Source organism: Pituophis catenifer, unplaced genomic scaffold, assembly GCF_029215685.1.
Source record: "Pituophis catenifer annectens isolate HBS135680 unplaced genomic scaffold, rPitCat1.0.hap2 SCAF_3, whole genome shotgun sequence".
Lineage (NCBI taxonomy): Eukaryota > Metazoa > Chordata > Lepidosauria > Squamata > Colubridae > Pituophis > Pituophis catenifer.
In genome coordinates, this window is record NW_027256883.1 from 126379296 (window position 1) to 126394210 (window position 14915).

Here is a 14915-nt window from a genome sequence, read left to right on the forward strand (position 1 = left end):
CTTTACTTGGCTGTCCTGGGGTTGAAAATAATAATTAGGTATCATCAGCATGTTGATGATGAACTTCAAACTGACAAACAATCTCATCTAGAAATTTCATGTAAATTTTGAAATAAGAGAGGAGAGTCAAACCCTGTGCTACCCCACAGCATAATACCTGAGAAGTGACCTCTCCCTCTTCCCTAAGCAACATTCCACTGGGAAATTGGCCCAAAAAGAATAAAGGGAACCATAATAACATGATGCCTCCTACTCCCAATCCCAGGAGATAGCCCATAAAGATAACATGGTCCGTGGTATGCAAAGCTGCTGAGTGATCAAAGAGCACAAGGATGAATATACCACCTCCTTTCATAACATCTATTAGTATGACTCATATACTCTTTATAATGAATCCTGACCTGAAACCCAACTGAAATAAGTCTGGGTAATATTGATAGCAGTGTCACAACAGAGGTCAGCATAAGTTATCTATTGATTTTAAATAATTTTGATAAAGCAATGTGCATGGTATTAAGATGTGATACTATCAGGTAATTTCATAGCTGTCACCAAGGAAAAAAACTCATAGGAAAGATTTTTTTTTCTTATCTTTTTACAACCCAGCAATACCTTAATTCGTGATAGAGTCAAGGTGACTGAAGGGAGCTGAGCATTTACTAGCCAAATGCCCTCCCTGATGCCTATGTGGAGTTCACAGCAGATATTTTCTCTTTGCATCCTGAGAAAGAAACCCCTGCCACTACCTAAGATTGAACTCTAAACCTTCCAAATGAGAAGTAAACATCTTCACCACTAGGCCACCACACTGCTTCCCATAGCAAAGAAATAAATTGCTATATTTATTATGTATTATAAATCAAAATTAACTCTGGATGTCCATGCTGGTAGTGGGGAGAGAGTTGGTTTAAATATAATAATGTATTTCCCATAGGAAAAAAATATATTGTTATATTTAAATGAAAACAAAGACATGGACATCCAGATCAGTTTTGATTCATAATTGTCTTGGCTGTAATTTGCATTTCTCAACTTGCTTTTTAGAATTAAAGAATGAGCAGAAGCCATAGATTTCATCTAGTCCAAATACCTGCTAAACTCAAGACATGCTATATCACCTCTGATAGATGACCATCCCATCTTAAAGTATTTCTAAGCATCATTTGATGTACATCATTGAAATATCATCTACAGTGTGCGCCTTGTAGGTAATTTGAAAGCACTATTAAGGTAACTTGCCGCTACTGATGCCTTGCGAACTTGTTTTCCTTTTATTCTGGCAGATATGAAAAACAATGGTCGGTGAGCACAAATGATAAGGATATTTAAAAATTATTGATTAATTTGAAATAATCACTCTGAATTCCAATTAATGTTCTTGTTTAACAGTCTCATAGATTTGAAGTAACTTGCCAGAAGAAATTGCTGATGGGTCATTGGCCAAGAAAAAAAAATGATATGGGACTCTTAGTTATGGTTTAAGACTTTCCCCCAAGACAGAAATAATTCTGTTTTGACATAAGGAATAATGATAGAGACATTTTGAATAGATTCACACAATGTATGTGGACCAAGATAGCTCTTTATCAGGATAATATCTGAGATTTATTCTTTTAGACATATAAAAAATATGTAGTAAATTAGAATCTTAAAGGAAAGGGTAGCACATTCAATTTTTGAATTAATTGTTCATCTAAAAACAAGTATTACACAAAATGTATAGGATATTGATGATGATGATGATAATGATCTCTTTTATTCATTAAACATGAAACTCAGTCAACTGAACATTTTAAATTGTATCACAAATATTATTGACTGGCGCTGATAGTTGATACGGCTTGCTGCCACCATCCTAGGTATCAACCAAGTACCTTCTTAAGATGTATGATGTTCCATGTAGCACAGTTTTTTGCAGGAAGCTGCAATTTATTGATGTATTTTGTAAAATTCTTGGACATGGTATCAAGTGTCCCGATGACAATGGGTATCACTGTTACATGTTTCATCCATAATCGCATAGTTTCGATGGCCAGGTCATGATATTTCATGATTTTTTTTCCAGTTCTTTTCCTTTGACTCTGGCGTCTCCTGATACAGCGATATCAATAAATTGTATACTTTGGTTTTCGACAACTGATATCTGGCGTGTTGTGTTCCAAATGATGATCTGTCTGTATTCAAAAGTCCAACAAGATCTTCACCTTCTCATTTTCGACAACTTTTCCCACTTTATGTTCCCATGACTTTTTGGATACAGGTAAGTCATATTTTTTACATAATGAGCAGTGGATTAATTTAGCAACTCGATCATGTCTAGCTTTGTAATCAGTTTGTGTGATTTTGCTGCACCCACATATTAAATGTGAAACAGTTTTAACTTTGTCATTGTAAAGTCGGCAGTTTGGATTGTCAGTAAATTTTTGTAGCTTTGCGTTCATGGCGTTAGTTCTTAGTACTTGTTCTTGAGCAGCAAGTATTAAACCTTCTGTTTCTTTCTTGATGATTCCCATCTTAAGCCATGCCCATGTCAAGTTGTTATCACATTTTCCTTCAATGTTTTTCAAGTGCTGCCCATGTAAAGCTTTGGTTTTTCATCCATTTAATCTGTCACCCAGCTGTTTTTCCTTATATTCTGCCTTTGTTTCTGTTGTTTTTAATCATGTTTTCCATTTTCATAGCCTGTAGCAATTTTTCTGTACTTTGATTCACATAGTCATTCAAACTTTCTTTTTCTTCTACAGTTTGGTGGATTTGCAATAGCTCTCTGCCCCCTATTCTTCTTGGCAGGTACAACCTGTCGATGTCACTTCATGGATGTAAAGCGTGTTACATATTCAAAAGTTTGCGCGTTTTCCGGTCCAAGTTTTCCAGTTCAGCCAAAGTCCAGTTGATGATTCCAGCTGAGTAGCGTATCACTGGCTATATTAATGGCTTTAATTATGTTTCCAGCATTCAGCTTTGATTTTAATATTTTGCGGATCCTACTGATATATTCCTTTTGCATTGACTCTTTGACTTTTCCATTCAAGATGTTATCTGCTTCCAATATGTCTAGGTATATGTAGTCGTCATTCTTTGCTAATACTTTCACTATGTTTCCATTTCCCAGTTCTATTCCTTTTATTTTTTCCATTTTTCCTCACTACATGGATAATATAGCACATTTTTCAAGTCCAAAGTTCATTTTGACATTGCGGCTGAACAGTTGAACTGTGTTGAGTATTGATTTAAGTTCAGTGGGGTTTATCGCATACATTTTTAAGTCATCCATGTATAGTAGATGGTTTATCTTGCCATGTTGGCTTGAGATTTGGTATCCTAGTTTTGTGTTTCATAGGATTATTGTCAGTGGAATTAATGTGATGTTGAATAGTTGTGGTGAAAGGGAGTCCCCCTGGAAGATTCCTCATCTGATGTTGACTTCACCAATGTTCTCCCCATTTGCTTTTAGAACTGTTTTCATTTTTGCATATTTGCTTTCAAAAATGTACAAATATTTTTGCTGATTCCAAAGTTTTCCAGATAGGCATTAATCCAACTGTGGAGTAATGAGTCAAATGCCTTATTGTAATCAATCCATGCCATATTTAAATTCATTTTTCTTTCTTTTCTTTTCTTTTCTTTTCTTTTCTTTTCTTTTCTTTTCTTTTCTTTTCTTTTCTTTTCTTTTCTTTCTTTCTTTTTTCTTTCTTTCTTTTTTTGTATTTTTTAGTATCATTTTGTCAATGAGCAGCTGATCTTTTGTTCCTCTTGATTTTTTATAATTTCCTTTTTGTTCTACTGGATACAAATTGTTTTCCATCAGATGATTGAATACTGAATTTGCCAGTATTCTTGTAAAAAGTTTGAATGTTGTTGGCAGACAAGTAATTGGGTGACAGTTGCTTGGTTCTGTGCTCTTTTCTAGATCTTTCATTAAGAGTATGTTCGACCAGCTGTTAACCATTCTTTCACTTGATGCATTTTGAAGCATTTCGCCAAATTGAGTGGCCATGCGGTGATGGAAGCTGGTCAGGTGTTTTAGCAAGTATCCATGCAATTCATCCAGGCCAGGTGCGCTCCAGTTCTTGACCTTCTTTACTTGTTTTGCAACCATATCAGTTATTATTACAATATTCTCCATTCTGTTTCATGTTGCTTGTTTTTGAATATCTTTGACCCAGGAAGCAGTTTTATTGTGTTCCACTGGGTTTTCCCACAATTCTTTCCAAAACTTCAAAGTTTTTTCTTTACATGGGTGAACATTAGTTTGGACTCGATTTTCATCAAGTGACTGATAGAAGAGGTGTTGATTTCTTCTGAACTGGATATTTTCACGATATTGTTTATTATTATTATTCATTAAACATGAAACTCAGTCAACTGAACATTTAAAAATGTATAATAAATACCATTGACTGGCACTAATGGTTGATACGGGTTGCTGCCAGCGTCCTAGGTATCAACCAAGTATCTTCTTAAAATATACAATGTTCTGAGTAGCACAGTTTTTTGCAGTTCCACTGGTATTATTGCAGGAAGCAATAATGTTTTGTAAAATTCTTGAACATGGTACCAAATTCCACAATAATAATAATTGTTGTTGTTGATGATGTTGTTGTTATTAGCTGATTTTTAAAATAAATCTTTTGCACATTCAGTTTTTCCATAACCATTTTTCTATTTGAGATGAATGTGATCTCTTTGCGACCTGGAGTACATCAATTTAAGATTTATTACTCATTTCCTCCTATTTTAGACTGATGCATCTGCTCATCTGCTGGAAGTATGCTAGAGGTTAATTCCTGACCTAGCTAGTCCTTTTGATTTCTGCAGAATTCCCTCTAAAGGAAAAAGCATGAGAAACAATTAGATTTGCCAACTGTCCAGATTTTGTCAGAAGAGTTGAAAAATAGGATGGGAAGCCCCTTACAGTACTTTAAGACTGTGAACATACTCTTTAATTATGGGCAAAAAAACAAGTTGCAATTTAATACTTGGTAAGATGATGCACGTTGTTCACAATTAGATGTCATATTCCTTGTTCTAAAATAATTTGAAAGATAAGAAATTAATTAAGTGGCTTCCTTTTACTAAATTTTCTTATTCAGTGTCAACGCTTTCTATTTCTATGAGAAATACATGCTGGTTGTTAAGTGCCCAAGTCACAAACACGTGACTCAGTGGTGGGTTTCAAAAAATTTTACTACTGCTTCTGTGGGCATGGCTTGGTAGGTTTGGCATGGCTTGGTAGGTATGGTTTGGTGGGCCTGGCAGGGCTTGGCAGGGGAAGGAAACTGTAAAATCTCCATTCCTTCCCCACTCCAGGGGAAGGATACCGTAAAATATCCAGAGAATAGATGGGGATGGGACCAGTCAGAATTTTTACTACTGGTTCTCCGAACTACTCAAAATTTCTGCTACCGGTTCTCCAGAACTGATCAGAACCTGCTGAAACCCACCTCTGACATAACTGCATAGATACTGTTGTGGTAGAATCTGATGCTGGAATGCAGGAGGGAGGGGGTCTTTCCCAGGGAACTAAGAAGCAGATGGGCAATGAGTCCTTGGTTTGCTAAAAGGAACAGATCTTCCCTAAAAATCTCAATAGGATTTATCTCATGGTTATATAGAATGTGCTTTAATCTGGCAAGATTCCTGTCTATAGGTGAACAGCAATAAAGAAATTACTCTGAGCAATTAATAGTGCCATTCTTAGTTCCTTGAGACTGAGAGCTGTGAAAGTCATGAGTGTGAGGACTGGTCATAAGTCACTTTTTTTCAGTGCCATCATAACTTTAAACAGTTGTTCAAATGGTTGTAAGTCAATGACTACCTGTAGTACTATGAATAATACCAACATTGAGCCTTTGGACAGTCCTAGCAATTTTTGATGAATTGGCCACTTTAGGGGAACCCTATTGCAGCATATTTAATTTGACTATTTGGCAATTCATTTTCCCAATGGGCCACATGAAAAACTGGGATTGTTGTGGGGAACAGCCACCATCCTGCCCCCTGCCATGACACCATACTCCTACTACTGACACCCTGCCCCCCACTGCTGACATCCTAACTCCACCAACTCCATCCTGCCCTCCACCAATGCGGCCACCTGCCAATGCTGATGCTGCACTGCCAATGCCTCCCTGCCAATGCCACACTCCTGACCCCACTGCCCCTGCTGCCACCACCTGCCACCATCACCAAAAGCTGGACAGGGTAAGTCCATGGGTCAGATGTGACCTCACATCTGTGGACCTCAAAATTCCTAGATCTTATTTAGTGGCTATTTACTTTGTTTTATGGTGTAGGTTTCGGTTTTAGTTTTTATTTATAGATGCTGATGTGTAAGTGTTTGTAAGTAGCTTCCCATCTGTAATATAGTCATAAATTTATTGAGCCTGGTAAATTCACTTTACCTGTTTGAAGCAAACTATGCTGCCTTTTGGTGCGTGAACCATATCCTTTTTAAACTTCCATCCTGCCAAACACCCACATTTGGCCATATGTATATAACTGAGATAACTTTGTCCAAAAATATAACAATTACACTATATCAATCAATATAACATTTATGTTTTGTCATCGGGTATACTTTTCCTATTTTTGAAATGACCTTTCAATTTATGTTTACAAAAATGAATATTTTAAAAAATTACACTCTCTAAAATTGCTTGTCTGACATTACTCCTGTAAATGTTTTGCTCTTACTTGCTTTAGGTCTAAACTCTTATGGTTACCTTGTTACACTTATTTAATCATAATGGTGTGCATGCCTTGTTAAATAAAACCTTGCATCAATCATCATAATTGGGTGAGAGCAGTATTTATATTGCTGACATTTATGTGTGCATCCGCACACCTATACATACAGGAAAATATTATCTTATTAGTCTATGTATTTTATTCTTTTTAAAACAATGTTTTTTAAAGAAACAGTAGAGAAAATATTTTATATTTGTATATTTTATTCCTTAAAAAGATCACATGTGTACTTTGAATTCATAGATTGGAGAAACATCTGTTGAAAAATCATTTTCCTCAACATTTCTCCTAGGGAAATACAGTAGGTATCCCTCATGCCCAATATGGCCTATAGATGACTCAGAAACCAACATACATGACATGACTGGGCCTTTAATCATTTCTCATTGAATCCTTTTGAACTTAATAAATACCCCATGATCACCACATTACAGTTATATATATATATATATAGCTGTGTCATTGTCATGGTTGACTCACTATCTAGCCTGCTCCCAACCAGACAACATCAACAGAGGGGGAAGGAAAAGCATTGAAATGTGACGGTAGTTTGGGAGGGCCACTCTGGAATGCAAGTGTGCCATCGTGAAGCCTAAGACAGTTTCACCCTCAAGGTCACCAACTCTGAGAATGTCTGAGGCAAAAAGATTGTTGTCAAAGCAACCCAGGGGTAACTGATTGGTGGACAAAGGACCATGGGAGGACCAGGGAGGAAAAAGGGGAAATTATCTTATATTTTGTGGTGCAAAATGTTAGAACTGGCTTTTCCGCTTCTGTGCCCACATGGCTTTTCAGTAAAATATACTCTTGGAGAAAAAAAAAATGCCTCAGGAGTTTCTTTTGCTGACTAGTATGTTGGGATGGTTGACACTCACATTGTTTGCAGAAAAATCAAGTAAGTGGCTGTGGCCAGGTGAGGGAGGACCCAAGAAGAGCACGAGGATGTGATGGAGGTGCAACAAGGGTCATGGAGGGTGTGTGTGGGGGTGTACAAGTGTGCAAAGAAGGTGTGGAGAGGATTGGGAGGGTGTGAGAGGATGCATGGCGGTGCGAAGGAAGTATGAGGGTTGCACAAGGATATGTGAGAGTATGTGGAAGGCATGTTGAGGGTTGCAGAAGGTAGGAAAGATGCACAGGGTTGTGAAGGAAGAACAGCAAAGGTTGGGAAGGATGAAATAGGGTGAAAAAGAGGTGCGGAGAGGATTACAGAAAGGATGCACATATGCAAGGGATGTATGGCATGGCTCAGGGAGAGCGTATGGGGCTATACAAGTGGCTGGAATATTTCTTTACATAGAGATTGGAATATTAGCCTGTGGAGCCCTTCCCCATCAGTAAATAAAAATAAAGTTTTAAAATTGAAACATGTCAAGAGACTGGACAATATGGTTCAGGGATGTGGGCAGCCGATCACATGAGGAAGCTGAGATCTTTTACCATAAAAAATGGTGAAACTCTGTGAGGTTTCATATGAGAATACTGATTTCAAGGTTCTCTGAGAGTGTTTCAGAAAATTAACAAAACAATCCACTTAAACTATTAATAGTTTTAGAAGCATATGTAACAAGTTACCTTGTCAACTGTGGCAAGTATCCCACTTGTATTTCTTATGTGACTGCAAAAAATGATGATTACAAAGACTCCTGGTAAAGTTCACTGCTGATTTTTAAGTGGAACATTTTCTCAAAACTATGTTTTTCAGAAGCAAGTTTGCAGTTATATTCCAGTAAAAATCAAATCTGTTGAGGGACATAGAATCTCAGATGACTAAAGGAGCCATATACATAAGCTAGCTCTTTCCAGTTCTACTTCCAACATGGATTTGAGAAGGGAAATATAATCTTTCATTTCCATTATCAAATATCCGTAGTTTACAATATTGCCTAGACTATTTTAAATGCTAAACACTAGCACTTGTTTTCAACAAAATGTAGGGAAGATGAACTGCATTTTGTCTACATGATAGCAAATTGTGGAGTTATACATAAGTCATCAAGGTGTTGAAAAAGGTGTTCCCCCCCACCAAAAAAAAAAGACAAATACATTAACCGGAGCATATTTATTGATTTGATCATATTTATTGATCAAATCATGGGAAGCAATTATTCTAATCTGGTTTAGTCAGGCCTCATTCAGAGCTTCAGTTCAGTTCAAGGGAAAAAGTAGTGACAAATTGGAGTATGTTCAGAAGAGGCTTACCAAATAGGTAAAGGATGAAGCTATGCAAGAAGAAATTAAAGGACCTGGTTATGTTTGGTCTGAGAAAAGATATGGTGGCAGTCTTCAAATATCTGAAGGAGTCTCATACAAGATTAGGAGGACAGGACCATAATTGGGGATTAAACCTACATGGAGAAAGATTCAGGCTGAATATTGTAATTTGTATGTTGGGTGATTAAATAAATTGATTAAATAAGTAAGTAAATATCAAGGGACATCTCCTGACTGAACAAGCTGTCAGCCAGTGGAGCAATCTGGTCCATAATGTGGCAAGTTCTCCTTTAGTTTCAAAGAAAGACTGGATGTCAGAGATTGTGATTGAAGAAAAATCTTTACTGCAGTCAATGACCAATCCATAAAACACCCTTCATACATAACACTGATATTGATTAAGCAATTAGATAAACAGATCAATCAAACTGCTGGGCAACTTACACATCACCATGACAAAATTTTGCCACATTTAAGGAAATGGAATCATTTGGATCTGAAAATAAAACTGCTGAGGGTGACCAGGATATTTAAGATACGTTTTGGTGCTTCTTGCACTGAGCAGAAAGCTGGACTAGATGAATTTTCAAGTCCCTTTGAACACTGAAGAACAGAAGAAGGTTATACTAAACAATTGTTAGTTATGATTTCTAAAAAAGATCTATTAGTTTATAAAGGGTGAGAAGAAGCAGGATAAATCCTACTCAGCATATTTGCCCAGTGTCCAATCATTCAGCATGGAATTGCCATCAGACAGAGGATACAACAGATAAGCTTTCTATTCTCTGCTGAGGTATTTCCATAGAAAGAGACAGATGAATGGTATCTGCGATTCCTTGTACAGAAAGCCACAGAGAAGCATCTGGCTGAGGAACTCCATATGAGAGTATCTACTGATACAGGTGGAAAATTCTGTGGTCCCCTCTGCAGGATTGCTCTTATTTATATGATTATTGCCATGTTATTTTACTTATTACACCTATGGAAGTTAGGTGAAGGCATGTATGAATCTGATGCACATATTTTAGGTACAGTATGTTTTCTGGCATTAAGGCAGTGGTGGGATTCAAATAATTTAACAACCGGTTCTCTGCCTTAATGATTTCCTCCAACAACCAGTTCACCAAACTGCTCAGAAACTTAACAACCGGTTCTCCTGAAGTGGTGCGAACTGGCTGAATCCCACCACTGCATTAAGGCATAAGAAAGATTAAGATTTCAGATTCATTCAGCACACTATTACAAAAGAACCCTCTGACTTTAGGAAATTGGCCCCATTGTACACAGTGAGTGAATTCCAGAGGTGCCGGAACAAATTTGTACTTATTTGATATGTAGACTGAGCAGGTAGAAGAAGAGTCTCAAAGATGGTTACATTTTTATGGGGTTTTCTCAGTTTGAGTGTTGGTCTGCATGTTGTTAAGATACGGATCCAAACAATTTGCTTCAACATAATTCTGCCACAAACAAATTAAATCCTTTAGATAATCCACTCTGCCTCTCAATTTCCTTCAGTTCCCTGAGTGTGGGCCACGTGGCCTGGAATAATGGAAGCCAAACTCTAAGAACATATATATATATTTCCTAAAATGCAGTTTTGCTCTAAAAGACATCACTGGTATAAATTCCTTGGTATTTTATATTATATACATTGGTATTTTAATTCCTTCAGTGATGGATGCATAAACATTTTGGTCTCAGCTGACTTAAGAAGGGTATCTATTTTAGAAGGGTTTTATTTGATACTTTCTCCTTGTTTTGGGGTATGTGTAAGAGGGAAAGAGAGTTATTTGTTTTCCTTCTTTTTTTCCTTTAATTTATTTTAAAAATGGGGGGAAATGAGTAAGTACAAAAAGGAGAAAAAAGAAAAAGAGAAGTGTAGTAGATAAAGGAATAAAATAATAGCATATAAACAAAAGATTATGACTATCATGAAATGTGACATTTCATTCATTCATTTATTTATTCTTTCTGTAGAACTATGTTCACTGGTCGTTTTTTAAAAAAACAACAGAAATCTCTACAAAATTTAGAACATGATATTAGTATCACCACTACTTATAATTATTTAAAGAACAAATGCATGCAATTATATAAGAAGGCAAAAAGAAGAAAAATCACTAAAATAATGTTAGAGAACTAATTTTTTTAAAAAATAATATTCATTTTGTTACAGATTATTTATCACTATTATCACTGCTACGAGGTCATTTTGTAGTACACCATCCTGAGTCTTTTGGAAATGATAATAAACAAACAAACAAATAAATAAAATTACTACTACTCTTACTACTTTAGCTGCATCCACATATGGAGGTATAAATCCTGACCTTTTAATTCTGCATTCCTGGTGATGCTCAATTTATATTGAACAACTGGTAGAAGTGTTAAGTGTCTAGAAAGGACTGCAGTTTCTATTGTATGAATCAAGGTCATTCCATTAGGACTACAAAAGAATTTAGCTCTGGTCTTGAGAAGGAAATAGGAAGACAAAAACAGTTACTCCATCTGGAAGGCAGAAAGCATGAAAAAACACTCAGGATAGGCTCTTTTTGACCTTATTTGTTCTTTAAAAAGGGCTCAATGAAAATCTTGGATGGGCTTTCAAGATCTGCTTCTTAACCTGGTTGATCTCAAAAGGCTGTTACGGTCCTCCCATTAATCTGCTTTTTCTGTTGTTATCTGGAACTGAAGCTCGCAATCCTAGTGCATCCACTGTCATGAAAAAAATAGATAAATGCTGTGATTCTATTGAACCAGCTAATGCCAGATCATTATAATGTTGACATGGTTTGCCTCTTGAACATCGGGGTGAAAAGTTCTTGTTTGCAATACTTCCATCCATGTTTTCTTTCTAGCAGACACTTCTTTCTTGCTGGAATTTTCAGCCACCCCCCATTCTCAAAAGAGTAGAGATCCATGGCATTTTGGGCAATTTGTTTTTAAATAGAAAAGGACATGAATGCTGATGCTGCCATCTCCCTAGCATAGTCCTACATCTGATGAAGAATATAATAATAATAATAATAATAATAATAATAATAATAATAATAATAATAATAATAATAATAATAATAATAATAATAATAATAATTTTATTTCTATACCGCCCTTCTCCCGAAGGACTCAGGGCGGTGTACAGCCTATTTAAAAACACAAACAAAACAATGATATAAAATTTAAAATAATTAAATAAATGGCTCAAATTTAAAACCCCAATAAATTTAAATACCCCAATTTAAAACTATTGTATTGATACTCCGGCCTGGCGGAACAACAGGGTCTTCAATGCGCAGCGAAACACCCGGAGGTCAGATATCTTACGAATTTCCGGGGGCAGTTCATTCCACAGGGCTGGGGCTCCCACAGAGAAGGCCCTCCCCCTGGGCGTCGCCAGCCGACATAACTTGGCTGATGGCACCCTGAGGAGACCCTCTCTGTGGGAACGAACTGGTCGGTGGGAGGCTATTGGTGGCAGAAGACGGTCTCGGAGGTACCCGGGTCCTATGCCATGGAGCGCTTTAAAGGTGGTAACCAACACCTTGAATCGCACCCGGAAGACCACCGGGAGCCAGTGCAGCTCGCGCAGGAGGGGTGTCACATGGGCATAACGGGTTGCGCCCATAACCACCCGCGCGGCCGCATTCTGGACCAGTTGGAGCTTCCGAGTGCTCTTCAAGGGGAGCCCCATGTAGAGAGCATTACAATAGTCCAACCGGGAAGTAACAAGGGCATGAGTGACCGTGCGCAGGGCGTCCCGATCCAGAAAGGGCTGCAACTGGCGAATCAGGCGAACCTGATAAAAGGCCCCCCTGGCCACGGCCGTCATATGCTCTTCTAAAGACAGCCGCGCATCCAGGAGGACACCCAGATTGCGAGCCCTCTCCGTGGGGGGCAAAGATTCACCCCCAATAGTCAGCGATGGCACCTGCTGACTATATCGGGGCGCCGGAAGCCACAGCCACTCGGTCTTGGAGGGGTTGAGTCTGAGCCTGTTCCTCCCCATCCAGGCCCGCACGGCCTCCAGGCAGTGGGACATCACATCAAGGGCATCGTTGGGGTGGTCTGGGGTGGAGATGTACAGCTGGGTATCATCAGTGTACAGATGACACTTCACTCCAAAACCACGGATGATCTCACCCAGCGGCTTCACATAAATGTTGAACAGGAGGGGCGAGAGGACCGACCCTTGCGGCACTCCCCATGCGAGACGCCTCGAGGTCGACCTCTGCCCCCTGCCAACACAAACTGCGAGCGGTCGGAGAGGAAGGAGGAGAACCACCGCAAAACGGTGCCCCCTATTCCTAACCCCCTCAACCGCTGCAGCATGATACCATGGTCGATGGTATTAAAAGCCGCTGAGAGATCTAATAGGACTAGGACAGAGGAACAACCCCTGTCCCGAGCCCTCCAGAGATCATCCACCAACGCGACCAATGCCGTTTCTGTGCTGTACCCCTGCCTGAAGCCCGACTGGTACGGGTCTAGATAGATAGCTTCATCCAGGTGCCAGGGAAGTTGTCGTGCCACCACGCTCTCAACAACCTTCGCCACAAAACGAAGGTTGGAGACTGGACAATAGTTGGCTAATTCAGCCGGGTCCAGGGAAGGCTTCTTGAGGAGGGGCCTCACTACCGCCTCTTTCAAGGCAGCAGGAAAGGCACCCTCACCCAAAGAAGCACCTATAATCCCCTGGAGCCAGCCTCGTGTAACCTCCCGGGAGGCCAGTACCAACCAGGAGGGACACGGGTCCAATAAACACGTGGCGGCACTAATCTTACCCAGAACCCTGTCCACATCCTCGGGAGTCACAGGATCAAACTCCTCCCAGATAACATTCTCAAGACCTGCCCCGGTCTCCTCCCGTGGACTCATCCAATCGGAGTCCAAGCCATCCCGAATCCGAGCGACTTTATCGTGCAGGAATTGCACAAAATCCTCAGCATGACCCTGCAAGGGATCTTCCCGCACTCCCCCCCGAAGAAGGGAGTGGGTCACCCTAAACAGGGTGGCTGGGCGGTTCTCTGCAGATGCGATAAGAGCGGAAAAATGGTTAGATTTTGCCGCTTTTATCGCCACTAGGTAGGTCTTGATATAGGACCTCACCTGTGTCCGGTCGGAATCGGATTGACTAGTCCTCCAAATGCTCTCTAGGCGTCTTTTCCGACGCTTCATCTCTCTCAGCTCCTCAGAGAACCAAGGAGCTAATTGAGATCGGCATCGGGTCAGAGGCCGCAAAGGCACGACGCGATCCAAAGCTCCGGCGGCCGCCCTTTCCCAGGCGGCCACCAGCTCTTCAGTCGAGTCATGTGTTAGAGTCTCAGGAAACGGCCCAAGCTCCGTCAGGAACCTTTCGGGATCCATCAGGCGCCTGGGACGGAACCATCTGGTCGGTTCCGTCTCCCTGCGGTGGGGACAAGCGGTAGGAAAGTCTAGTTGAAGGAGTGAATGATCTGTCCATGACAAGGGTTTAATATCTAGGTCCCCTCTACCAAGATCATTCAACCACTGACCAGAGATAAAAATCAGGTCCAGAGTGTGTCCCCCAGAATATGCTATTCTGCTAAGTACCCAGCATTGTGTTTAGTCAATTGGACCTTATTTTTATGGGGAAGAAAATTGCATAATGTCTTTGGTGCATTTGTAATGGAAAGCTACATTGACTGGAATGACAGCATTGTAATGAGTCAGAGATGCAGTCTGCAAGACTCTGGTGATGTACAGTGTAATTTAATATATTTTCTAAAAATTAACAATATTTCAAGAAAGTGTTTTCTTTGAGAAAGAATCACTGCCAGTCTCCAGCAACTGACAGAAGTAATATGGCCTAGCTGCTTCTATGCTAGAAAACTTCAATGTATCATGTCAGATGCCACTTAATTTCAACAGACTCCAGTTTATTAATTCCTGCTTTGACCAGATTGTTGCTGTCTCTTGGTGACAGATGTCATTAG